Here is a 26,181-nt window from a genome sequence, read left to right as displayed (position 1 = left end):
GCAACCTTCTCTCAATGCACCTCTTCCCTTCTACCCTGCCTCTCCCTTAACTCAACAATCTCATACTTGGGCTGTCTGGTAACCAGAAACTATTATTTCATATCTGCCGAGATTTCTACCGTCCTTGATGCTTCCACATGAGTGCCTGAGTCATGGTCACCTTCTCTTAGTTCAAACATGCGTCCATATTTTTTCCCTACTTCCTCCTCTTCCTGATCTGAGGAATCGTAGAACTACAGACGTGCAAGTCTCACCGTGTACCTGTGCAACAGGCAACATGGTCTGGATCACAGACTGCTGCTTTGCTTTACGCCTCGGTCTGTCATTCCCCTTACAATCTACTCATGAGGGCCAAATTGAAGACATACATCAGAACATACAGTGGCCTTGGCTGTTCTTTTCTGTTTTAGTATTTGTGGCATCAGTAATTGATTCTATCATTCCTCTTCCACTCAGCTGGAGGAAGGTGCTCGGTTGGCTAATGCCAGCACTCTCACTATCCTCTGTAAGTATCAGAGGAAGTGGGCAGAGCTGAGGAAATATAGGCTAGGCTGCAATGTGAGTGAGCGGGAGGAGGGGATCAATTAATTAGGGAAAAAAAAGTCTTTCTGAAGTGCTGGTAACTTTTTTATTTATTTTTTGCTATAATCATTCCGTGGTATAAAAAAAATGCTCTAATAACATAGCTCCTGCAGCTTATGATTTGCATACAAAAGCCAATAAATTTGGTTTAAAACACCCCCTGCTACGATTTCAATCAGAAGGATGACTGATTTTCAAGCTTTTCTGATGTTTATTTCCTTTTTTTCCCATCTGGCTTCATTTACATAAAATAATAGACCATCCTCCCCTTTTCAGCTGTGCTTATATAGAAAATAACTATTGCTTCAATAGTGCCTTTCAGTTTTCAGGCCACTTATACAGCATAATGTAATCGGACAGCCATAGAACACAGCAGGCACTTTCCCACTCACCAGTATTAAAAGTTGTGAAACACCGAGTGGAAGTGTTTTTATTTATTACCCAGCTTTTTTCCCAAGCTGCCTTACGCAGCTCCACTGAAGCTCATCCTGGGTCTTTGTCTTAGGCGAGGGCACCTGCAACATCGGGGGGGGGGGCAATACGCAGTAGGAATGACCAAGACCCTCCAAGTATAGGATTTGGCAAGCAGAGGTTTTCACATCTGTTTTTGAATGATTGAATTCTCCCCTCTTTCAGGATGGACCGATTTGAAGATCTTAGTAGGAGCTGTCTGTCTGCACTCTGCTGGGTAGAAATTTTCCCAGTGAAGACTTTTAAGATGGGGACACCGCTGCAAACGTTGAGTTCGGAAGACACTGTCCCGTACAAGAATGAGATACAGCTCATTCAATGCCAGACATATTTTCCTTTGCTATTTTTAATCCTGCAGTATATGAAATAAAAAAAAAATTGTAATTTAATGTGATACCACAATAGTTTCTGAGGCACAGATTTTTGTTTTTTCAGCACAGTGACAAAAATGTGTGAGTGTGTGAGACAAAGCTGTGTATACATGTGTGAGAAAATATGTCCTATATGATACAAAGACTGAACATGGCTGTATGCGCCATGCTTGACAGTGTGAAAACATGCTCGTCCGTATGTATAAGGGTGAATGAGTAGGTGTGGACATATTACAGAAGATATGTGATGCTTCTATTCAGTGCCTGTGTTATCACTATAAACGTTTCTGATACATGCTTGCACATGTTAATACATCTGGCTATCAGAATGTGTTTTTGTACATTGGCACATTTATTTATTTATTTATTTATTTATTTATTTATTGGTTTTTATATACCGCCGCTCATCAGAGATATCACGTCGGTGTACATAGAACAAAATCCGCAATTGCGTTTTACATAAAACAGTAAGAAAACAACTGAGAAACAACTTTACATTATAAAACGGTTAAATGCATTAACAAAAAACAATTTATAAAATATAAAGAGATATATAGGGATAATGTTAAAAGGGGAGAGCTTAATATTACAGTTTATATACAATTTATAAAAGAGTCAGGGGAGGATAGTGGCGAGGGCAAAGGAAGGGAGGGTTTGAGTTTAAGTGGGGAAGAAGAGAGAATGGTGTAAGAGGGAGGGATTATATACATGTAGGGCTGAAAACAGCAAATTCTTCAGGTTTATATAAAGACATGAGCCATGAATTCTATCCTAGCGTAATAATATAATACAAGGCACCACCGGAAGAACTGCGTCAGTAAGGAAAAACGTCTTTTGGACTGTGCATCAGGTGGAGATGAGAATGAGGAGTCAAAGGTTAAAAAATGAGTGGAGAAGTGGAAGAGCGAGTGAAGAGGTGGGGGGAGGGAGAAGAAGGGAGATAAAAGTAGATGTGGAGGTAAGAGACAGTAGATGGAGGAAGGATGCCTGTTGCCACCTTCTCCATGTTGTCTTATTTGGACTACTGTGACATATTTCTGGTTGGTCTCCCTGATTCCATCTTTCATCCTCTTCAGCTTTTGCCGCCCTTATTCTCTTCTGTCTCCCTTGCAACTCCTATGTCACTTTGCCCCTTCATTCTCTGCACTGGATGCCAATCCGATTTCACACCAGATTCAAACTGCAGATATTCACCTGTAAGTGTAGACATGATCTTGCTCCTTTCTGCCTTTCTGCCTTTCCTCCATTTCTCTGTTCTATTCAACTCTCTCTGTGCTGCCTCTCTCATCCTCCGTTGCGCTCCCCCGCATGAAACAGGCCACCTGTGTTTTTCTACTTGTATCCTTCCTCTGGAATACTTTTCACTCTGGTATTCAGGATGCCGCCACCCCCCCCCCCCCCCCCCACACCCACCACCTTCTCAGTCAAACCGAAACCTCATCTCTTTCAGATGCCTTACCCTAGGACTTAAAAATGAATTTTCAAAAGTTGCACTTGTAAAAAATAGCACTTATGCATGTAAAATTGCATGTACACGAGTATATGCTATTTTAGAAACCTCAACATACACGTGTAAATTGGGGTATGTGAGTAAATTTGCACTTTCAAATGAGGAGGACAGGCCTTGGGCCCTGGCTAATGTTTACACTAGTAAGTTGCTATTTTATAAGCAATTTATGCATGTATATTTGGCATCTTACTCGTGCGTATTTACTTCTGCACAATATCTGGATGAAGTGATCGCTAACATCTTAAAAGTGAAAAAATGACTGGGTGGAGGGGTCTGGGTGAAATGGGGAGATTTCAGGCTGAAGAGCCAGGAGAGTCTTCATGAGTTGCAGATGGACTGGGCAAACTGGTAGAATTACTGGTAAAACTGGTAAATTCATTGCCACGCACATGTTAAGAAATCACCAAACTTACATATATAAAAGCTGTCTTTTCAGAGGGTAAATGCTGCTAAATAACACATGTCAAATCTATTCAAGTATCCCTTTAAAATTTGACATAAAAATACATAGATATTCTATTTGCACACACTTATCTGGCTAAATTCCAACTTATCTGGCTAAATAGCACCTTTGCTACTACTTAGATGGACAAATTTGATCTTATCTGGATAAATAGTGGTACTTATCCAGTTAAATTCTGATTTAACTGGCTAAGTAGCAGCAGGTGCTACTTAGCCAGATAAGTCTGAAAAGCTCTACTTATCCAGCTATCTGATTTAGGAATATATGTAGCACTTTTTACACTTATCTGGCTACCTGACTTAACTGGATAATTAGCATTTTAAGACTTATTTGGCTAAGTAGTATTTTTTTTAAGACTTTTCCAGCTAATTTACATAGCTGGATAAATTCAAAAAGTGCTACTTAAATAGGCAAGTAGTGCTTTTCAGACGTATCCAGCTAAGTAAAGGCTTTGCTGCTACTTAGCCAGATAAATTAGAACTTATCTGGATAAGTGCTGCTACTTATCCGGAGAAGTCAAAATCTGCCCAGCTCACAGTTTTTACATAAGCAAGCATATTTTCTCGCATATGTACTTGTATTTTATAACCTGCACATATTGTTTGCGTGCGGGCTATAAAATACAGTAGCCATTTTGCATGCACCTTATGTGGGCACACACGAGCAGCTTTCAAAGTTATCCTCTTAATTTCTCACTCTCACTATTCTCTGGGTTAATGTCTTTATTTGGTTTTCTGTACTGTATTGAATCATAAAGAAATGATAAATGAATAAGGTTTATTGATGAAGTGGAAGAAAAAAGATAGAAAAAAAATGGAAACCAGGCAACATAGAGATGCATAAAAGAAAACAAAAATGAGAGAGAGAGGAGGCAAAGAAGTGAAACAGAAAAATGTCGATAAGGCTTCAAACAGGTAAAAAAGAGAAGAAGAGCAAAGAACAGAATGGTGAGAAAGAGAGAATGCAATTAGAAGGGAGAGAAAAAGCAGAGATAAAAAAGCGGCAATCAAATGAATAGAAATGATTAAAACATATAGTAGAGAATAAAGGAATGACAAAAGTGCAAGGAAAAAGGCAGCTGAGGAAAATGGGAGAGAGCTAGAAAGAAACAAAGGAAGTCGTCTGTGAAAGGACAGGGAGATGAATAAAAAGTCAAGTAAAAAAGCTGATGATATCTGTTATTTTAAATATTGTTAGTGTTAGATCACCAAACCAGACATTGGGCTGTGCTGCTGAGGCTTAGAAGTGCCGCAGTACGGTCTTCACTCTTGGGCTTCGGTGCCTTTTTTTGATTATATTGCATTAATAAATGATAGTTTTGTATAGCAGTGTAACTCCCATGGAGTTGATTTTTAATAACAGGAAAAAAGGATCCTCTGTGGGTACCGTAATATAAGCATTGAAATCAATAAAAGCCAACTAGAGAACGGGTTCATTAAACCCTTGCATGATTTTTCTGGAGGAGCCACCACAACCTGAGGTTAACATTTCTACAAATCTGATCTGTGAGCAATCGTCCACACTCACTTTATTATGGGGAAAGGTTTGGATTTAATTACTCACCTTTTCCAAAGCTGAGCTCAAGGCAAGTTACACTTCAGGCGCTGTAGTTATTTCTCTGCCTAAGAGGGCTTACAATCAAAGTTGTACAATACAGAGTGAAGTGACTTGACCAAGTGACAAGGTGGAAGAAACAAGACTCAAATATTGATACAACAATGGCCAAGTGATTTTTATCTGTGCCCTTTTTTGAAAGCAGTTTCATTATTAAAGCGTTCATCTCTTTCTCTATGTACTCATGCTGCTGGCTATTTTATCGACATTTGTGTTATCTCCCAATTTAACTTTAGATAAAGTTTTATATATTGGCTCTATCAGATGTTGTCTTATGCTTATTTTTGAACTTGTTTTATTTATTTTTGTCTGCTTTTTAGGTAGTGTCCCTTCTGACACCGCCTATAGTGAAACCGCAGCCCATGTTTGGGGACTACAGCATTTGTGGCCATGTTTTGAACATTTATTATCTTTTCATTTTTATGAAAGCCTCATGGGACAGTCCTTTCTTTGTTTCACCACACCTCTCAGTGTTTTACAGCTTATTTTATTTGGTGTGTGTTCCATCTGGTAGTATTCTGCTCTGTGCCCAATTTTGTAAAAGGCCATTTCTGTACGCAAAACACTGTTTTACCTACAGAAGTTCTTTTGAAAATTATCCTCTCTATGCTCAGCTCCCAGGTGTTTGAGTGAAGTTGATGTCATGTGTATGTAGTGTATCCAAGCATTATACAATGATCTCAGTTAGGGATAAAAAGTTGAGATTATAAATTGTAATAAATCTAGCAGGAAAAGCGAGAGAATAGCAGTATAAGGAAGATAATGGGCACAGTTAAACTTAAATATTTGTCTTGTCATCTGTAAGACCTCTCTTCTGTACTGCTATTGGAATTCTCCTTATCCAGCCAGTGGCCTGAAGAGCATTCTCATGTAACGGTATTCCTACTACCATGTCATTTGTACCACCTGTCCACTAGGTCTGCTGGTTGACTACATTTTTTTTTTTATTGATAGGCTTATCCAGTTTTATTTATTATCACTTGAAAATGCTTTCCATAGGCTGCTCAAGGCACTGAGCAACTTTGCAAGCCACACTACTCCCATAATAAATAAAGTTGACAAGTCATAACATTCATACACTATACTAGAATAAAAACATCCTCCATGATCTTACAGGATAATCCCATTAAAGAATAACAAGATGTCAGGCTAGGGTTTGGCAAAATACAAAACACAGTTCAAAGGCAAAACTGTCAGGTTGATAGCCACAGGATATGAAACACAGGTATATTCTCATTCATTGCAAGGTATATTTATAAGGTAACAGATTCTCTTCACTTGACACTTTCTGGAATGGCATACTGCCAGTGTTGTAACCTTAGGAGCAGGAACAGGACTGGATCCAAATGAGGCAGGCTGGAGAAAAAACAGGAATAGGATATCTTCTGCCTATACCAGCCACCTTCCCCTTGTGTGAGCCCTCAGGTGGAGGTGACCAGAAGGACTTGGATACCAGGGAACTTGAAGGCGCCAACAGGAGCAGGGCAGAACCTTTGCAGGGACAGGTCTCAGGAAGGCACCCACTTAAACAATAACAAGACCAGGAAACACAGAATCAACGAGACAGAGACACAGGAAGAAACTAGGACAATAGAAAGGCACAAAAGATACAAGAAACAAGCTAAGGAAAACAAGACATGGAATATGTGACCTGATAGTAGGATCAACATAAGGCCAGAAATCAGGGCTGAGGATCAGTCAGAGAGCACAAGACAATACAGTTGTGAGACAAAGGCTGGGAGCAGAACAAGGAGCAAGCACTAGCAATGGACAGACTGGGAGACTGGCTTATATTTGAGGCAGTACAAAATATGGCCACCAGCAGGACCTGTAAGCCATAGAGTCTGAAGGACTAGGCAGCTAGTACATATGGCCCACTGAGGGCTCCTGCTGGCAGGAGTCAAGAACTGCCCACAGATCCTCATATACTCCCTCTCAAACCTGCAGATTCCAGACACCTCCAGAGACCCCGTGGATGCCATACCAAAATGGAGTCAGAGGCAACTAATACCGGGGCACTTACACCACCCCCCCTCTAAAAGGGAGGAATCTAGAGTCTCTTGGGTTGGATTCTCCAGAGCAGAGTCTGGGAGCAGATTCTCTGGAGCAGACACTTTGGAGTGGACTCTGGAACACTTGCTGGAAGATTCATTAACGAGAACATAATATATGAGTTGATTCACAGTACTAACAGTTTAGTCCAGGTCTGCATATCCCAGTTAGCTTTCACATATTGTACAGATAATACTAGAAATTCAGGATTATGTCACAGATACTCAGGTTCAGACAGGGTTATGGATCTTCCTGACCCATGATCCACAGCATGGATCACAGCCCTCAAGTTGCTAGGAACACTGGGATATCCCCAGAGAACCCTTATGAACCCCTAAAGACCAATCAAAGTCCTCAGGGGAGGGGTTGCAGGTCTGGGCTGAAATCAGGAGTGCATTCCTCAGCTTGCTTGCCTCCGAATAAACAGATCCACCTTATGGTTCACAGGCAGAGCACAAGCCCTCTAAAAGGGCTGTAATCACTGAGTGCTATAGTGAAGCATGGATGGGGGTATGTGAATGGCAAATAATACTGTAACCAGCTTCTCCTAACATGGAGGTAAGTGGAGGCAGCCAGTTAGTGATTTAGTACATTTAACCTTTTCTATATTTTTTTGTGTAACCACCTCAGCCTGGCTGAGCGAACCTATGTGCCCTGATCCGATCAGTGCTATACCTCTCAGTCTATTGTTGCAAGCTCTGAAGGCCACAAGAAAATAAAAGTTTGTTGTTTGTTTGAATATATTTGCAAAGTGAGCTCCATCTTTCCAGCATGATATGCTTTGAGCAAGGGGAAAAAAGCAGTCAGAGGACGTCATTGAGAGGATTCTCTTAAGCATGAGTTGTCTATCTAGCTCAGGCCTCTTCCACACCCTTCTTGCCTCTGGGCTTGGGTCTACTACACCTTCTACTTGACCCACATTCTCAGTGAACCCTTCCTGAGAGACAGGCAGTTGGTTCCCTCAGGTGCCACATTTTATGTGCCCCATCTGGACAGGGGTTACACAGGGATGAGGACAAATGGAATCAGAGGTATGCCGGGGAAGGCAGTTAGAGGAGAGAATGCAATTGGAGGTATGCCAGGGAGAAGTGGGTTAGAGAAGAGAATTGTCTTTGAGGTAAACTATGGGGTGGGGGGTTTAAGGGGTTCGATCTAAGGTTTGGACGTGGGGGAAGCAGCACAGTATTGACAGTATCTAATGGCATCAAAAGCTGAAATTCATCACTGTGAATCTTACTACACCATCCCCTAATAACCTTTCCATGAGTTTACATTTAACATTTATTTGGATCTGATTCCCCACCTTTTGATGATAGCATCAAAGTGGACGACAAAAAAAAATATAATATAAGAAACATAAATTAAAATTCAACAATCATAATAAAATGTAAATAAAATAACTCAAGTGCATTGACCTTATGCACTTGCATCATTGTTTTGATGAGGTTTAGATGTTTGCTGATGTGGTCAATAAACTTTAAATTGAAAAAAAAAAACAAGTGAAATTCAATAAATAAAATATTATGTATAAAAATAATCCAAAATAAGCCTCCCACTAGTCCCATTATAAGTTCAATCAGGAGTGCATTCCTCAGCTTGCTTGCCCCCAAATAAACAGATCCACCCTATGGTTCACAGGCAGAGCACAAGCCTTCTAAAAGGGCTGTAATCACTGAGTGCTATAGTGAAGCATGGATGGGGGTATGTGAATGGCAAATAATACTGTAACCAGCTTCTCCTAACATGGAGGTAGGTGGAGGCAGCCAGTTAGTGATTTAGTACATTTAGTACATAAGTATGGTTTTAGGTCCTTGCTGAATAAAGTCAGCACACCTTATATCACTTGTATGCAAAATGTGCAATACAAATATATATACTGGTATAGAAATGTGACTGTTCAATCATAATTTGGCATACAATACCCAGATGTAAAAGACCCCAGTTCATCAGTTAGTTTTCTCCCACACAAACACCAGGGACTCAAGTGCAGTTCAGGTCTTTGGGCAATGTCTGTCTCAAGAGGCTGCAGCTGCAGTCCCTTTGGGAATGCGCACACGTGTGTGTGTGTGTATAAGTCTGCATTCGTATGCAGCTATATTTGTACTGTTATTCCCCTTCTTTCAAGAACTGTTGCTATATAGACCATATCTACACCACCAAGTTACTTTGTTATTTATTGCACACCCCTGTTTAAATGTAAACCAGCATGATGTGATTGTATCATGAATGCCGGTATATAAAAATCTTAAATAAATAAATAAAAATAAATAAATATAGTATACAGAAGTCATTGGATTATGGGATGCCATTCAACTGGAAATGTCTACTGCATATTTCCTTTGACTCTTTTTTTTTTTTGTTTTTTACTTTCCCTTTGTTTTATTTTGGCTTGCTAGGTATCCATCCCTGACCGGGCTGGTTTGTCCTGTTCTGGATTCACCCTGATTGCAGTTTTCATGTGTGCAGGCCTCAGAGATCAGCTCGGTTTTCTCAGCTGCTTTAGGGCTAGAGCCAAGAGGTCACAGAGCCCACATATGGTATCCCAGTGTGCTCAGGTCTTGGGATCCTCCTTCCAGCACCACAACTGCCATTCTATAAAATCTTTTTTTGGACCGCTGCCTACAGTGATATATCGCCTACTGGACGAATGTGTTAGAGAATTGCTTAACACACTGACACAACCCCAAACACTGCCCCACAATAAACAGATTTGCAAAGGGCTTACACACCAACCAAGCCATCGTCATTAAACCAAGGAGCTGGGGCTGTGTTAGGAATGAAACACGAGCACAGCAAATTTAGGATTGCCTGCTGCCAAGTCAAAAGGAATAAAAAGCCATGGCAAAATTAGTTTTCTTTGTTATATGCCTAAGTATTAAAAGGATTAAAAAAAAGTGGAATGAATACCTTAGCAATTTGCCCCAGCTTTAATTGACTTCTTATTTTTTGTCCATAACATTTACGGACTTAAAGAAAAGATTGCATAATTATCCTTTATTCCTTTAACCGCTGGGATTTGATTCTTCTATTTAACACTTGGCCCAGTGTGTTATTTTGTGGGAGCTTGAATTAAATCTTTTGTCGGAGCCAATTGTATTGTCGTGCAAAGAGAATACAGCAAAGATCTGGTTCATAACAGCTTTTGCCCCATTTTGGGGCTGCGGACGTTAAACCTTTTTATAGATCACACTGTAAGAAGCACCAGAATGAAATAATTTCATGTGGCTTAAATGCTTTTCGCTCGCTTTTACTTTCAGCTGCAGTATTTTGGGGGCATAGCAGACAGTATGGGAATTGTGAAATGTAATGGACTGCTCCAGAAAACCTTCTCTGCTTCATTCATCGGTCCTCTCCACAGCAACAGTCCACAGCACCCATTTTGTTCATTCTCCACCTTTTATTGATCTTGCCTGTGTGTCATGACTAGATTGTAAGCTCTAAACAGTGCTGTGTACATCATATAGCGCTATACAAATGATGAACAGCAGTACAGTAACTTATACTGCTTAGGACTCATGCTGTATTGAGCTAACCTTGCTTGATCTGCTGCCTGGTAGAATGCACATTGCAGACTGCCAGGAGGGTCCAGGTTTCTGAAGGCAATCTGCCTACAGGAAACCGCATTGATTGCATGAAGCTGCCAGCAGATTTCTACAGCAATGAAGAGCTTGTTTGCCCTGTACATTCACGTGGGTAAGCTGTGCTAAGTGACAGTACCACGCAGTATTAAAGGGTTTGCCTTGCTTTAGTCTGAGGAAAAATACACGACTCATACAGCTCTCTGGGTCTTTTTGGCAGTTTGATAGATTATTATCCTATGGTTTGAGGGGGAAATTTTTAAATAGGATGCAGGACTGCAAGCAGCTTTTCAAAAGGACCCTCCATGCAGGATCTCCCTTTGAAAATCTTGCTGGCTGCAGACAAATGGGTCCAATGTGCCTGGTAGTATGTACCATGCAGATTGCCAGGAGCAGAGGGTCCAGGTTTCTGCAGGCAATCTGCCGTGAAGCAAATGTACCTACACTAGCCAGCCAAAACTGCCTCTAAACTGCCAGACAGTCACTGTGAAAGTGGCAGCAGACTCAGTGGGTTTATTTCATGAAAAGTACTTCCAGCTCTACTGGAGAAAACAAATCTCCCTGTTGACTCTCTGTTCACTTATCTCAAAATACCACACAGGAAGTCTTTCATATCCCAGCTTCCTCAGTCTATCTGTGCTGCTGTAGCCTTGAATTTCACATTTCTGTTCACAGGATCCTTAGTAGCATGGTGCCCTACTCTTATGTTCTTCTCCTAAACAGACACCAGAGAAACAGGGACAAATGGCTCTCCACTTCCTACTGTCTCCCCCTCTTTCTCTCTCTATAGCCCCTCAGATTCAAAGCTCTCTGGTTCAGATTCTCCAGCTCCCATTGGCTTCTGGGGTCAACTGACTTCTTGCTCTCTGTTCTGCAAGGTCAGGTGGGTCTTGTACCCGGCTGGCCAATGTAATATGGTGCCAGGCCTTTCCCTGACAAGCCGGGGTTACAGTTGGGGGAAGCTGCGGCTGCCTGTATCTGGGCTCGTGCTGCAGGAGTAGGCAAAGGAGGGGGTGTGTGAGGAGGTTTTTCCGGCGATAAGCAGGGCATTTAGCCATGCATAATGGGTGGCGTCGTCCATGATGTCACAGGGCGGAGCATCTCTCTCAGAGCTCGAAGAGCTTTGAAGTGCGCATGAGCACCACTTCCCGCGCTCCTCGAGCCTGCCTCAGTCTTCGTTTTCCGCGGCACTACACGGCTGTGTGGTGCACTCTCTCTCCCTCTCGCCTCACAACGAAGACGTTTCTTCAATCAAAAAAAAAAAAAAAAGAAAAAACAATAATGCCGAAAACCCCCGGATTCAAATACTGCTCCTGCGGGAAGATTATGTCTGTGACCGATGGACATAATTATTGCTATTTATGCCTCGGTCCAGATCACAACCAGTCGGCCTGTGCAGATTGTGGACGGATGTCCCCTCGCGCTAGGAGACAGCGTGCCGAGAAAATGGAGAGGCTCAGAACCACTCCTGACCCCTCCACAAAGACTTCAGGATCAGTAAAATCCTCTCAAGGTATGGGGAAACATCGACCGGAGTCCCACTCGGCCTCAGTAAGCCGTACTCCGATTACTGCATCGTTACCCACGCAGTTATCAACCAGCGTCGCGTCGCATGCGCTGCATACCTCTAAGAAAACGACGCATTCGACTCATTCCTCCAAGACTGCGTCGGGGTCGAAGCACACGACGCATGCTTCAAAACCTGCGTCACATTCGAAGCATACGAAGCACAGCGACGCACACACGACTCGTACTGACGCCACGAAGCAATCCACGACTCAAATTTCTACGACTCATAGCAAGACTTCATCAGAAAGTAGGAACAATACTCCTGCTCTTCCATCCAAGCCAAGGAAGTCAACTTCCAAGACTAAACATATCATTTCCTCAAAAGATTTGCCGGAGCCCACTGAACTACCTATATCTGTTCGCTCCCTGGGCTCAGCTGATTCAGACGTGATGGTAGATTCACCGCTGGGAGCCTGGACTTCGTCTCCAGAGCTTCCTCGCTCTCCTGCTAGAAAAAGATCTTTAACTCCTTTACCACAGGCACACCCAAAACGTCTCAAGACTATATCGGATCCTCCAGGGCTCCCTCCTCATCCATCTGCCAAGGAGACAATGTCTCATATATCTTCGTTAATTCACTCCTTCTTACAGGGTTTGCCTCCAGATCCTAACAGTCTTCCACACAACCTTCAAAGCCCAAAGTCTCAAGGGCATTCTCTGTCACCACTTCAGCCATCTCCACTGAATGTTGGCTCTCCTGCATCGTCTTCACATTCTTTACAAGACTCTATTCATACATCTCCTGGGAGTTCGACAGGGATTCCGTCAGACCCTCCTCAGGAGCTGCCTCAACCAACATCTCCTCCGGAAGATCTCACTTATGCTAAATTTTGGAAAAGGTAGCTACAGCATTGGACATTGAGATTCGTAAAATTCCGGATCCCAGATCCCAGACTTTGGGACTGCTACAGCTGTTTGACATTCCTGCGGAACCTACGGCGCTTCCTCCGCAGCCCATTTTAGAAGGTCTCATGGACAAAGCATGGGACACCCCATTGCTTCTACCTGCAATTTCTAGGAAGCTAGACCTGAAGTACAGGATGCAAAAGACACCATATTATTCCATGGTACAACTTCCACATACTTCAGTTGTAGTGGAATCAGCATTAAAAAGAGCAAAGAAGAATAGACTCTTCTCAAATACACCACCGGGCCGAGAAAATAAATCGTTGGATGATTTTGCTAAAAAGATTTTTCAGAATTCAATGTTAAATTCCCGCATACATCACCATCAGTTTTACATAATACAGTATTTATTTAACTGCACGCAGAAGTTACAACCATTACTTTCCGCAGCTCATGGAGATTCTTCTTTGCCTTCCCCTTTCAAGGACCTACAGGAAGGTCTGAGACATCTTTTACGAACCTCCTACGAAGCCTTTGATACTTCTGCAAGATCATCGGCTACATCGGTGGCAGCTCGGCGTATGGCATGGCTACGGGCTAGTAGCATACGTGATGATGTTCATGAGCGCTTGGCTAATTTACCTTGCAGACCGGATAACCTATTTGGTGAAAAGTTGCAGGAGACGGTTTCTTTGATAAAAGAACAAAACATTGCTGTCCAATCTTTAACAATGCCTATGGAAACTCCATCCACTTCTAAGCGTTACCCTTTCCAGAACAGAAGAGGCTACTACTACCGCAGGCCATACAGGTACTATCAACCATACCAAACGCCCTACAGGCAACCTTATCAACAGCAGCAACGTCCCCAACCTCAATCTCAGGGACAGAGACCTCGGCAAAGACCTCAAAGACCTCAAAAGCAACAACCAGCTCAGCAACAGTCTAAACAGTCTTTTTAATTACACCAGCCACAACAGCACTGGCCATAGGAGGAAGGCTAACTCACTACTATACCCAGTGGTCTCACATCACCACAGATCAGTGGGTTCTCACTATTATACAACAGGGATATCGTCTTCGCTTCAAATCCACTCCGATGCTCCCTCACTCCATTTACTCCAAAACACCTACGGTTCAGATTCCATCTCTTCTCAAGGAAGTTTCCCTGCTTCTTCAACAAGAAGCGATCCGGCTCATTCCTTCACAATTTCAGGAGCACGGCTTTTATTCCCAATACTTCCTCATTCCAAAGAAATCAGGAGGTTTTCGCCCTATTTTAGATCTACGACAGCTCAACAAGTACTTGGTACAAGAAAAATTCAAGATGACTTCTCTCAAGACGATTCTCCCCTTTCTTCAGTCGAACGACTGGTTGTGTTCGCTCGATCTAAAAGACGCTTACACACATATCCCAATCCACAACAGTTGCTGGCGATACCTTTGTTTTCAAGTAGCAGATCGTCATTACCAATATCAAGTTCTTCCCTTTGGCCTTTCCTCGGCCCCCAGAGTCTTCACAAAATGTCTGGCGGTTGTTGTGGCTCACTTACGCAAACAGGGCATAACTATATTTCCATATCTAGACGATTGGTTAATGGTATCTCACGATCCTCACTTGTTGAGATCTCACATAGAGACTACGCTCCGCTGTCTCAACGACCTAGGATGGATAGTAAATTACGAGAAATCTCAACTTTATCCTTCGCAACGCATCCAGTTTATAGGTGCCATACTCAACACCACCTTATCCAAGGCCTTCCTGCCTCCAGAACGGGTCCAAACATTACGAACTCTAGCTCAATCTCTACTTCGTCAAAACACGGCTCCAGCCCGACAGGTCATGGTTCTCCTGGGCCATATGGCTGCAGCGATACATGTCGTTCGCAATACTCGTCTCCACATGAGGCGGCTTCAATGGGGACTCAAGTCCCAATGGAATCAACTCACTCAGCCGATGTCTCGCAGAGTACAGGTCACGAATTCCATGAAAACGGACATACGTTGGTGGCTTCAACCACTTGTCTTACAAGAAGGAAGCCCCTTCCAGATTCTTCCTCATCAATTGATTCTCACAACAGATGCTTCAACAAAGGGCTGGGGAGCACATCTCCTCCACCTGCAGACTCAGGGTCTTTGGAACTCGATGGAACAACTCTTGCAAATCAACCTGCTCGAGCTCCGGGCAATAAAGAACTCTCTTCTTGCATTTCAAGCATGGATACAAAACTGCTCCCTGATGATTCATACAGACAATCAAGTAGCGATGTTTTACATCAACAAACAAGGAGGATCAGGATCCAGGATTCTATGCAAGGAAGCAGTTCAGATCTGGGAGTGGGCGGAACGCAACCAAGTTTTCCTTCAAGCCTCATATCTCCCAGGACTTGCAAATATAAAGGCGGACAAATTAAGCAGAGTCTTTCACCCACACGAGTGGTCGCTCAGTCTTCCCGAAGCGCAAAAAATTTTCCACCGCTGGGGAACACCGGACATAGATCTCTTTGCAACGGAAGAAAATCGGAAGGTGGACAAGTTCTGTTCCCTCCTTCCGAGCAACTACAGATTGGCACAAGATGCATTTTTGATCCCGTGGCACAACGGTCTTCTCTATGCCTTTCCGCCAATTCCACTGATATCTCGAACGATCCACAAGTGCATAGCAGACGCAGCGAACTTAATTCTCATAGCGCCAGCATGGCCCAGACAACCATGGTACACATACCTGCTACGCCTTTCCATTCAGGCGCCGATTCTTCTACCAGACTTCCCAACCCTCCTCTCCCAGAACGAAGGAACTTTAATTCACCCAATGCAAGCATCCCTGCATTTAACAGCTTGGAGATTGAACGGCAGGTATTAGCCCCTTTCAACCTCCCTACAAGCATTCTAGATGTCCTGGTGGCTTCCCGTAAACCTTCCACCAGACGCAACTATGCATTCAAATGGAAACGTTATTCTTCCTGGTTTACTCTCCATAATTTAAATCCTTTCTCTGCTTCACCAGAATCCATTTTATCTTACTTGCATCAATTGTCGCTCTCGGGTTTAGCGACAACATCTGTTCGGGTTCATCTCAGCGCCATTGCGGCTTATCACCAATTACACCAAAATGTCTCTATCTCTTCTCATCCCTTGATTACCAAATTTATGAAGGGATTGCTCCGTTTGCACCCTCCTTTCAAAAAGCCAATAATTCCTTGGGATATCAACTTGGTCCTAGAAGCACTGATGAATCCGCCATTTGAACCTATGGCGGAGTCTACTTTAAAGTTTTTGACCTGGAAAGTGTTATTTCTGGTCTCTATAACTTCAGCCAGGAGGGTCAGTGAACTCCAAGCACTAGTAGTCAATTTTCCTTACCTGCAATTTCACCAACATAAAGTGATGCTGCGAACTCACCCTTCTTTCGTGCCGAAAGTGGTATCTGCGTTTCACTTGAACCAAGTTATTACCTTGCCAGTTTTCTGTCCTGAGCCTCATACAGATGCTAGACAAAAACTCCTTCATACCCTCGATTGTAAAAGAGCTCTAGCCTATTACAAGGAAGCGACTGAACAGCTCAGACATTCTTCTCAATTATTCGTTTCCTTCAATCCGAATAATCCAGGACAGCCGGTATCCAAACGTACTTTATCCAATTGGCTCACAGCGTGTATCCACTTTTGCTATACATCAAAGGAGTTGCCACTAGAAGGCTCTATACATGCTCACCAAATCAGGGCTACGGCTGCTTCCATTGCCCACATTTGTGGAGTTTCAATTGAAGACATCTGTAAGGCTGCTACCTGGTCTTCTCCTCACACCTTTGTGTCCCACTACTGTCTGGACCAACAGTCAGCGACGGACTCGTCATTGGGGTCCGCTATTTTAAAACAGTTTTCTGACTCATATTAGCTGTCCACCCTTTACTGGTTGCAAAAAAAAAAAAAAAAAAAAAATTTCATTTGTTTCATGTTACTAGTAAACATACTTTCTTTACTATGATGTTGCTTCATTATTATTTTTCAGTATTGCAACCTTTCTGCTTGGGACTCCCATTATGCATGGCTAAATGCCCTGCTTATCGCCGGAAAAAAGCAAGTTTGCTTACCGTAAACGGTGTTTTCCGTAGATAGCAGGGAATTTAGCCATGCAATCCCTCCCACCTCCCTGGACAGCTCCAACAGTTTCACACATCCTACTCCATTAGCTTGGAAAACAGACTGAGGCAGGCTCGAGGAGCGCGGGAAGTGGTGCTCATGTGCACTTCAAAGCTCTTCGAGCTCTGAGAGAGATGCTCCGCCCCGTGACGTCATGGACGACGCCACCCATTATGCATGGCTAAATTCCCTGCTATCTACGGAAAACACCGTTTACGGTAAGCAAACTTGCTTTTATTTTCAAACCTCGGGATTCCTAGGGAACAGATTGGTTCCCCTGTAGCCGGGGCAGTCGGGAGTGGGAGGAGTGGTGGGCGGATTCTGTTATTCGGCAGGCATTTGCTGCTTACCTGCCATGCGCCTGGACCTGACTGCATACAGGCTGGGATAGCCTCTGATTGCCCGTCTTGCTGGTCCTTGGCTGATGGGCGGGGGAGGGGGAATTGATTGTTACAGTGAGCTGGCTCGGGCTCCGGGATGTTTGTGAATAAAAGCTGCGGCCTGTTGATCCCAACTTGTGTTATGTGTATTTATTGGTTGTAAAGGGACAGCGTGGGCAGAAGCCTCTGTCCTGGCTACCCATATTAAGCTCCTCCTCTCTTCCAGCTCATGTCTTTTTGCCTGTTAACCCTTTGGTGATGGGTTCTGTGGACAGTAGCTTAAAGCTAATAAAACAACTGTTTTAGCTCCAGGGTTTTTTCCCCTCAGCCAGAACCATCTTCAGATCTCTCCAAATTCCTTGATTCTTTTCTTTTTCTGGTGCTAGAGCAATTAGAGAACCCAGGCTAATCAAAATAAGTCTGAAACACCACGAAGAGGGGGGAAAAACTCCAGTTTAGCTTCCTGTTCCAGTTCCTCATTCTGCTATAGCATAAGTACAGAGGACAGGGAAGCAACTTTTTGAAAACTGTTTCACAGACAGATTTTTCAGTGAGTTTTCCCAAAAAGGACAAATTGGAATGAAGTCTATAGTTTTCTTCATTGGACAGATCCAAAATAGTTTTATTTAGCAAAGGGAAAACAAGAAATTGCTTCAGTCTGTCTGGTAGTAGACCTTCCTTTAAAGAAGAATTTATAATCAAAGGTGCCAGCAGGCTTACCTTAGCAGACTTTAGCAACATGGACAGACAAGGGGCAAGTAGTGATTTTCATGTCTGAAAGCAAAGTATCTAGATGGTCAATGTTAAGTACAGTGAATAATACAAGCCAAGGATCATTTGGAGTACAAATCTGTTGCTTATTACAACTGGCAACTAGAGGTGTGCAATCATTTTTAATGAATTAGAAAATGGTGACAAAATTGTTTTGCTAAGGCCTCAAAATGAAAACAAATGTTGAAAAATCATAAAAATCGGTATTTTGTGTTAGTGCACACTAACTGGATGTTAGCGTGCCCTAACTATAGTTAGTGCGTGCTAATTGAAAAAGTGTCAACTGGGAGAGCAGATCGTTAGCTAGAGGTTTGATTTTGCATTCCCATTGGCTGTTTCCTTAGTTATTTGTTTGTTATTTTGGGATATGCATACTTTTAATTCCCCTGGTGGGTGTGGGAGTGACTGGTGAGAAGGTGAATGACTTGGGTGACTGTATGGGGTGACTGATGGGAAAGTGGTTGGAGTGATGAGTGGTGACTGTGAGAGAGGGGCAGCCTGGTATATGTGCGGCAACTGGTGAGAGGTGTGTGATTGGGGTCACTATATGGGATTACAGGTAGGGAGAGCCTGGTTGAGGTGGTGACTGATAAGAGAAAAGCAGCCTGCTATGTGGAGAGTGACTGGTGAGAAGGGGAGTGACTGCGGTGACTGAATGGGTGACAGATGGGAGAAAGACTGATTGGAGTGGTGAAGTGACTGGTAAGAGAGAGGCAGCCTGCGATGTGACTGGTGAGAGGGGGCATGACTGGGGTGATTGTATCAGGTGACAAGTAGAATAGAGACTGGTTGGAGTGGTGACTGGTGAAAGAGGCAGCTTGGGGTATGTGGGAATTACTGGTGAGAGGGGGTATGACTGGGGTGACAAGTGAAAGAGAGCCTGGTTGAGGAGGTGGTGACTGGTGAGAGAAAGAAAGTCTGGTATGTGAGGGGCAACTGGAGGGTGTGACTGGGGTGAATGTTTGGGGTGACAGGTGGGAAACAGACTGTTTGGGGGTGGTGATTGGTGAGAGAGAGAGAGGCAGCAATGTGTGTGTTTTGGGGTGATTAGTGAGAGGGGGAGTGACTGGGGTGACTGTATGGGCTGACAAATGGGAGAGAGGTTATTGAAGTGGTGACTGATGTGAGAGAGAGCTAGCCTGGTATGTGGTGAGAGGGGGGTGTGACTGATGTGACTGTATAGGGCGACAGGTCATCTCCCCACACATATTAGGCTGCCTGTCTCTCACCAATCACAATCCCAACCAGTCTTTCTTCCACCTGTCATCCCATATAGTCATGCCAATCATTTCCCCTCACCAGTCACCCCCCCAAAATACACAGACACACACCAGGGGAATTCAAAGTATGCATATCCCACAATGCCAGGGCCCCTTTCCTAAAATGCAAAGGGATTGGCAAATTCAAAATATACATTACATGCTTTTGCTTTTGCTGATTAGAGCTTGATGGTATTATTACATCACTTGTTTGTTATCATTTATTACTAGGCAATGGCCATCGCCCCACAAACACCACCTTGCAAACTTGGTAACTCAAACAAGTAAGGAGACAGCCAATGAGAATGCAGAACCATACCTTTAACTAACGAACTCATCCTCCAATTGACACTTTTTAACATATCGGTAACATTTTCAGTTAGCACGCACTAAGGGCCGGATTTTAAAAGCCCTGCGCGCATAAATCCGGCCGGATTTACGCGCGCAGGGCACTCGCGCGCCGGCATGCCTATTTTGCATAGGCCGCCGGCGCGCGCACAGCCCCAGGACGCGCGTAAGTCCCGGGGCTTCGTAAAAGGGGCGGGGAGGGGGCGTGTCCGGGGGCATGACCGGGGTCAGGGGGCGGTTCGGGGCAGGACCAGGGGCCGTGGCGCCAGCCCGGGGGCATGGTCGAGGCCTCCGGACCAGCCCCTGGGTCGGGTGATGGCGTGTAGATTCTGTGTAGGGATCTATAGCAGCTTGGCTTTTCTGTTTTCCTAATAGTAGGTATATTGGCATTTTAGGACCTTGGTGTAATAATTGCAGTGTTGCCTATTCATAAATAGGGTTGTTAGTGTTTGAGTATTGGCAGCTATTGCAGTTTTGGTATGGGAGATTTACTTGTGTCTTTCTGAGTGCCAAGCGTATACCCAACACACATTACAATAGACCTAATTATAAAATCCAGCGTACTTTTGTTCGCGCCTGGTGCGCGAACAAAAGTACGCGCTCGCGCAAATTTATAAAATCTACCCCTAAGTGTGCACTAACTCCGAAATTAGGGAAACCTGAAATAAATACCCCCGAACCATTAACCAAAATCAAGCATATAATGACCCAAAACGAAAATAACACGAAAAAACCCCCAAAGCATATCGCTACTGGCAACATCTAGGTTGTTTCGAGTAGTGTCAATTTTTAATTTTATTTATTTATTTATTTATTTAAACATTTTTATATACCAGCATTCGTTGTGGACATCATGTCGGTTTACAATAAACAGGTTAAGATTGGAAAATTACATTGTAACAGGGAAGTCAAACTGGGGTGGGGGGTAACGACAGGAAGCAAACAAGAACAAAAACAAGGTTACTCAGGTGGAATATAACAAGTCGTAGTTCCTCAATATGAGAAAAAGGCAGTAGACATATTGTAGTCTACTTTGGCATGGGTTGATTACTTTTATTCTGGGTAGGCTCGGTTGAACAACCATGTTTTCAACTTCTTTTTGAAGTTGTTCATGCAAGGTTCGAGGCGTATGTCAGGCGGTAGTGTGTTCCATTGAGTGGGACCTGCGATTTTGTTGAAAATAGTGAGCAAACTCATTGTAGTCTGACATAGTATTAGATGAGACAGCTGACTTAGTACTAAATGGGTGCAGCAATCTATTGGCAATCCTTTGAACAATTGCCTCATGCATCTAAAACTGACAAAAAAATAGGTTTTTTTTTGCACCATGAATAGCAAAGCTGTTGGCTTTATAATGATTCAAAAAGACTTGTTATCCTCATTCTTGGGGTTTGTTTTTTTTTTTTGCCACTATCTTTTTAGTTTCTGACCAACTGACAATTCTTTTAAGAAGGTGTAGATCACCTGTAAACCAGGAACTGAATTAATGTTGCAAAAAGATCCTGCTTTTCAAATGGATAATTTGATCTAATACCTGGCTTAATTCTGAATCTCAATTATCAACCATTGAATTGACAGGAGATTTAACAAACTTTAGACATCTTCTAACTTATATCCTTCCCACCCTCGCCGCCTCTGTATTCTGACCCATCAACTGCACTCAGCCACAAAAAATGTACTTGATGTTCTATCTCTGAGGTTGGCATATTTAGACATCACTCAAGACAGAGCCTTCTCAGTTGCTGGTCGCCGCCTCTGGCAGGGCCGATGGAAGCACCAAGCATACTAGGCAGCACCCATCTGGGGGTGGAAACAGCATGACTTTTCCTTCCCACCTGCACGGCCCAGAAGAGAAAGTGTTGGGAATGTACTTGAGGCCAGAAGCAGAGGAAAGAATAGCACCTCCCATGTGCCTTGGCAGAGAGAGGAAACATTGGCCCTGGGCCTGTGCAGTATTGAAGCACAAGAGGAACAACAGGGCACTGCTCCCATGCCCCTCCCTCTAAAGAAGCAAGAAACAGTGTGGCATCAGCCCCCGTGTCCTCATGAAGAGGAGGCTGCCCGCTGGACTTCTGCTTCTGATGGGAGGAAGTGAATGTGTCTGATGAGGAGGGGGAAGGAAGTGATCATATCTGTGTCTGTGTGTATGAGAGCACATGTCTGTGTGTGCATATGATTCTGAGAGGATGTATGTGTGTGAGAGCATGTCTGTCTGTGTGTGTGTGTTGTGTGTATGCATGTGTGTGAATAAGAGAATGTGTGTGTATGTGTCTGTATGTGAGAGCATGTCTGTGTGTGTGTGTGTGTGAGTGTGTGTGAGAGAGAGCATGTCTGTGCTCACTCATCTTGGCCACACGGCGGGTGACAACTGCCGGGTGGCCCCACAGCTCTTTCATCTTGGCCGCACAGCAAGTTGACAACCGCCGTGAGGCCCTGCAGCTCTCTCATCTCGGCTGTATGGCAGGTTGGGAACCACCAAGCAATCCCAGAACCACTGGAGAGCTTTGATGCATTGGCTTCTTCAGGCAGTCTCTTTCCCATCTTGGGTGCTTGGTGGATTGCAGTCTGGTGGCGGCGGCAGCATTCTTTCATTTTGGTTGCTGGCCCCATGACTTTCTCTTGACTTTGGGCCCCAGTGCCTTTCAGGCTTCAGCCCACGGTTGTGCCAGCCCTAATTAAGAGGTGTATATGTCTGATATTTTGAAGTATTTTATTGGTCTTTGGAAAATTTATACGAGTTTTATATTATTGGATGTTATTCTATTTGTCAGCTGCTTTGAAATATTAATTTTATTTGTATGGTTTTACTTCTATTGATGATTTATATTTCCTGATTTTATTGTTTGATGTTTTATGAGGAATTGTAATGTTCCTGTTTTTTCATTGTTGCACTGCATTCATAATCTGGCTTGTTACGGTTTACAGTTCAGTTTTTGTCTGCATGTTTGTATTACTACTTTAAGGTCACTTTTTTCTGTATTTGGTGAGAGTTTGTTTGTATTTTACATGTGTGACCGAGTTGACGTATTCTGCTAGTGTGTAGATTCTGTGTAGGGATCTATAGCAGCTTGGCTTTTCTGTTTTCCTAATAGTAGGTATATTGGCATTTTAGGACCTTGATGTAATAATTGCAGTGTTGCCTGTTCATAAATAGGGTTGTTAGTGTTTGAGTATTGGCAGTTATTGCAGTTTTGGTATGGGAGATTTACTTGTGTCTTTCTGAGTGCCAAGCGTATACCCAACACACATTACAATAGACCTAATTCCATTTGCAAAGGTCTTTTATTACTTTTTTTTTGCAGGGTTTTACAGCATTGCATGTAAATATAATATATATGTGATATTTTTACCTCTGAAAACTGTAGTTTAAATGTTCTTGTTCATTAAAAATCTATTATAAATGCATACTTTTAAAATGTGTGTGGGAAGGGTATGATGGGGAGGCACTGTCTCTGGCCTCTGGAACAATTGTATTACTGAAAGACTTCAATAAGGTATTATAAACCTACTTATTCTCATAAGCCTTAGTACTGACCACAGTAACATCAAGATTTAAAGATATGTAAATTATCTGGTACAGACAATTTTTGTAGCCATTTCATTTGTTTGTTCTCTTATTTGTTTATTTGAAGATTATGTGTATTTTTAGCTATGTAATCTGCTTCAAATACTTTGTGTAGGAAGTGGAATATACATTTTTAAAAATAAATAAATGTATCAGTGACACCGTGAGTGGTCTTGGGCTGGCCAGAGAATAGACTCAGGCTGGGCTCTGGCTGTTCCCTCATACATTTTTTATTAATGTCAAGAAAACAAAACAAAAGCAGCTATTCTTACCTTAGCAGTCCTCAAAACAAAGACAGCAATACAATTCACAGTTCAGCAATGTTGCCTTCCCTAGGCTTCCTTTTCTTCCCTGGGGCTTCCTCTCCCTTCCTGGGTCTTGCTAGTTATTCCCTCTCCCTAGGGAACTGCCCTGGGCCACAATTCTTTGCTGCTATAGGGCTTAAAGTGGATCTGGCCAGATCTCTGGAGACAGTCCTTTAAGGTTTTCTGGTGTTATTTTCTATATACCTTTTCAGAGCATCCTACTCACATGCTTGTTACATGCACATGCTCCCCTGTCATTCTCCATTCTCACACATTTATGCTACACTTTCACTTGCTAAAGCTCTACACACACACACACACACACACACGCAAACAAAACTAACAAACAAGCACTTGCACTCACACTTTCTCTTGCAAAAATATACAACAGACAGTAGGATTGGAGAGACAGCCAGGAAAGCAAGCAAAGCCAACAACAACTCGTACAGTAATCACTAAATAAATCTCTTCTCCTTTCTCCTAAAAAAAAAAGTCAGCCTCCATTTCTGAGTTCACTATCCACCTGACAAAAGTTGGTGGGGGGAGGGGGGCGTGGAGAAGGCTGGTTTATATAGATTCTTGAAAGGGAGGATGAAATGGACTGAGCATATGCATGGCACAACACGAGCTCCATGACGCAATGTATGCTAAAAGGCGCAAAGGCACAATAAAAGTCGCAACATACGCTCTACCATGAATTTGTGTACCCATCCCTTTCCGCATAAATTCTTTTAGTGAATAGGGCATCATAATATTCTTCACCTTGTAGAATGTGTACTTTTTGATGTTAGTGTGTTACAGGACCAGGTTTAGCGCAGGTTAGTCAATAGACCTATTTAAGCTTTGAGCCCTGTCCATGCAGAAGGATTAAGGGGACTGATGTATCATTCTTTTACAGAGTACCAGCATGTATCAGAATTAGAAACCATGTCAGAATTGAAGGCCCAGGGCTACTTGAATGGCCTCGCACTGATTCTAGAAAAGAATGCATAAGAGAAGTCTGAAAAATGGTCCAAACAATATCTTTATAAACTACCCCTCCCTATCCACGGGCCTTTTTGACGGCCCTTAATGAAGTCAATCAATCATTTTCATTACCGTCTTTTTCCATTGAGGTCTGTTCTACCAAGGTCAGTGCTCAACACTGGTGTAGTTGGTTTCAGGGCCACCTCATGGATCTTTGTCAGAGAAATGAAATCGATGACACTGGTTCTATAATATGTAGACATTTATCAGTTCTATCATCTACGTGTCTTTACAGGCAGCAAAGCCTTTTTCTAACAAAATTCTGTTTCAAGGTCTCTTTCTACTTTTCTCCATTCATGGTTTTCATTTCCCTGCATCTTTTTCCTCACAACTCCTCTCCCCCCTTCTTTTGTTTGTACTCTTATTCTCTTAAAGGTGAATTTTAAAAGAGATGCACGCGCAAAGTAGCAGAATCGCACGCAAATAGCGCTTAGCACTGTTTTAAAAACCTGCACATGCAGGCGTTAAGTACCGGTGTGCGAATAAAAGTTGCTCATGTAAAAAAGGGGCAAATTTGGGGCAGATCAGAGGCCTTCTGGAGTGGGGCCAACATTTATATGCATAAATCGCAATTTTATAACCTATGAACGTGCTTCGGGCTGTTATTTGCGCATATTTACTTCTGCTCTTTTTCGGGTGTAAGTCAGAATAAAACTCAATCTAGCCAAAACCTGACTGGGTGAGGGGTCTGGATAAACTGAGAGGAGTGCAGGCTGAAGAACCAGCAGGGTCTTGATGACCTACAGACAGACTGGGCAAACTGGTGGACTAATTGGTAAAACTGGTAATTTCCTTTGCACACGCATGCTATAAAATGTGCTCACTTGCACGTGTAAAAGCCGGTAAGTCCTAAGGAAAATATGCTTAAAACTAGGAGCACACATATGCTCACTAGGTGTATTTTATATAACGCACGCTCACTTGTGTAGATGGTATCAAATTCAAGCACATATGGGCATGTGCTCACATGTGCGTGTATATGGGCACATGGGCGCTCATTTTAAAGTGACTGTTTTACTGTTTCCATTCTTACCTTCCATTCTTACCTTCCTCACTGTCACCAACCATAGTAACTGTCTGAATTAGATGTGTATATTTGCTCTCCCTTTTCTATTTAATCTAGGTTTTGTCTCTGATTTCAGTGTAAATGACTTTACAGTGCTCTAGGAAATAAATTTAGGGATGCATTGATTGGTTCAATGGGGCTTTATTCAATTTTATGAGAAATAAAATTTTGACACAGTGCCTTAATGGATTTCTAAACTCTCAGGATAAGAGGAAGGTCCTGGACTTTTCAAAACAAAGTGCATCTAGCTAGAATGCATTAGT

Source organism: Rhinatrema bivittatum, chromosome 8 (genome assembly GCF_901001135.1).
Source record: "Rhinatrema bivittatum chromosome 8, aRhiBiv1.1, whole genome shotgun sequence".
Taxonomy (NCBI): domain Eukaryota; kingdom Metazoa; phylum Chordata; class Amphibia; order Gymnophiona; family Rhinatrematidae; genus Rhinatrema; species Rhinatrema bivittatum.
This window is presented reverse-complemented; position numbering follows the sequence as displayed.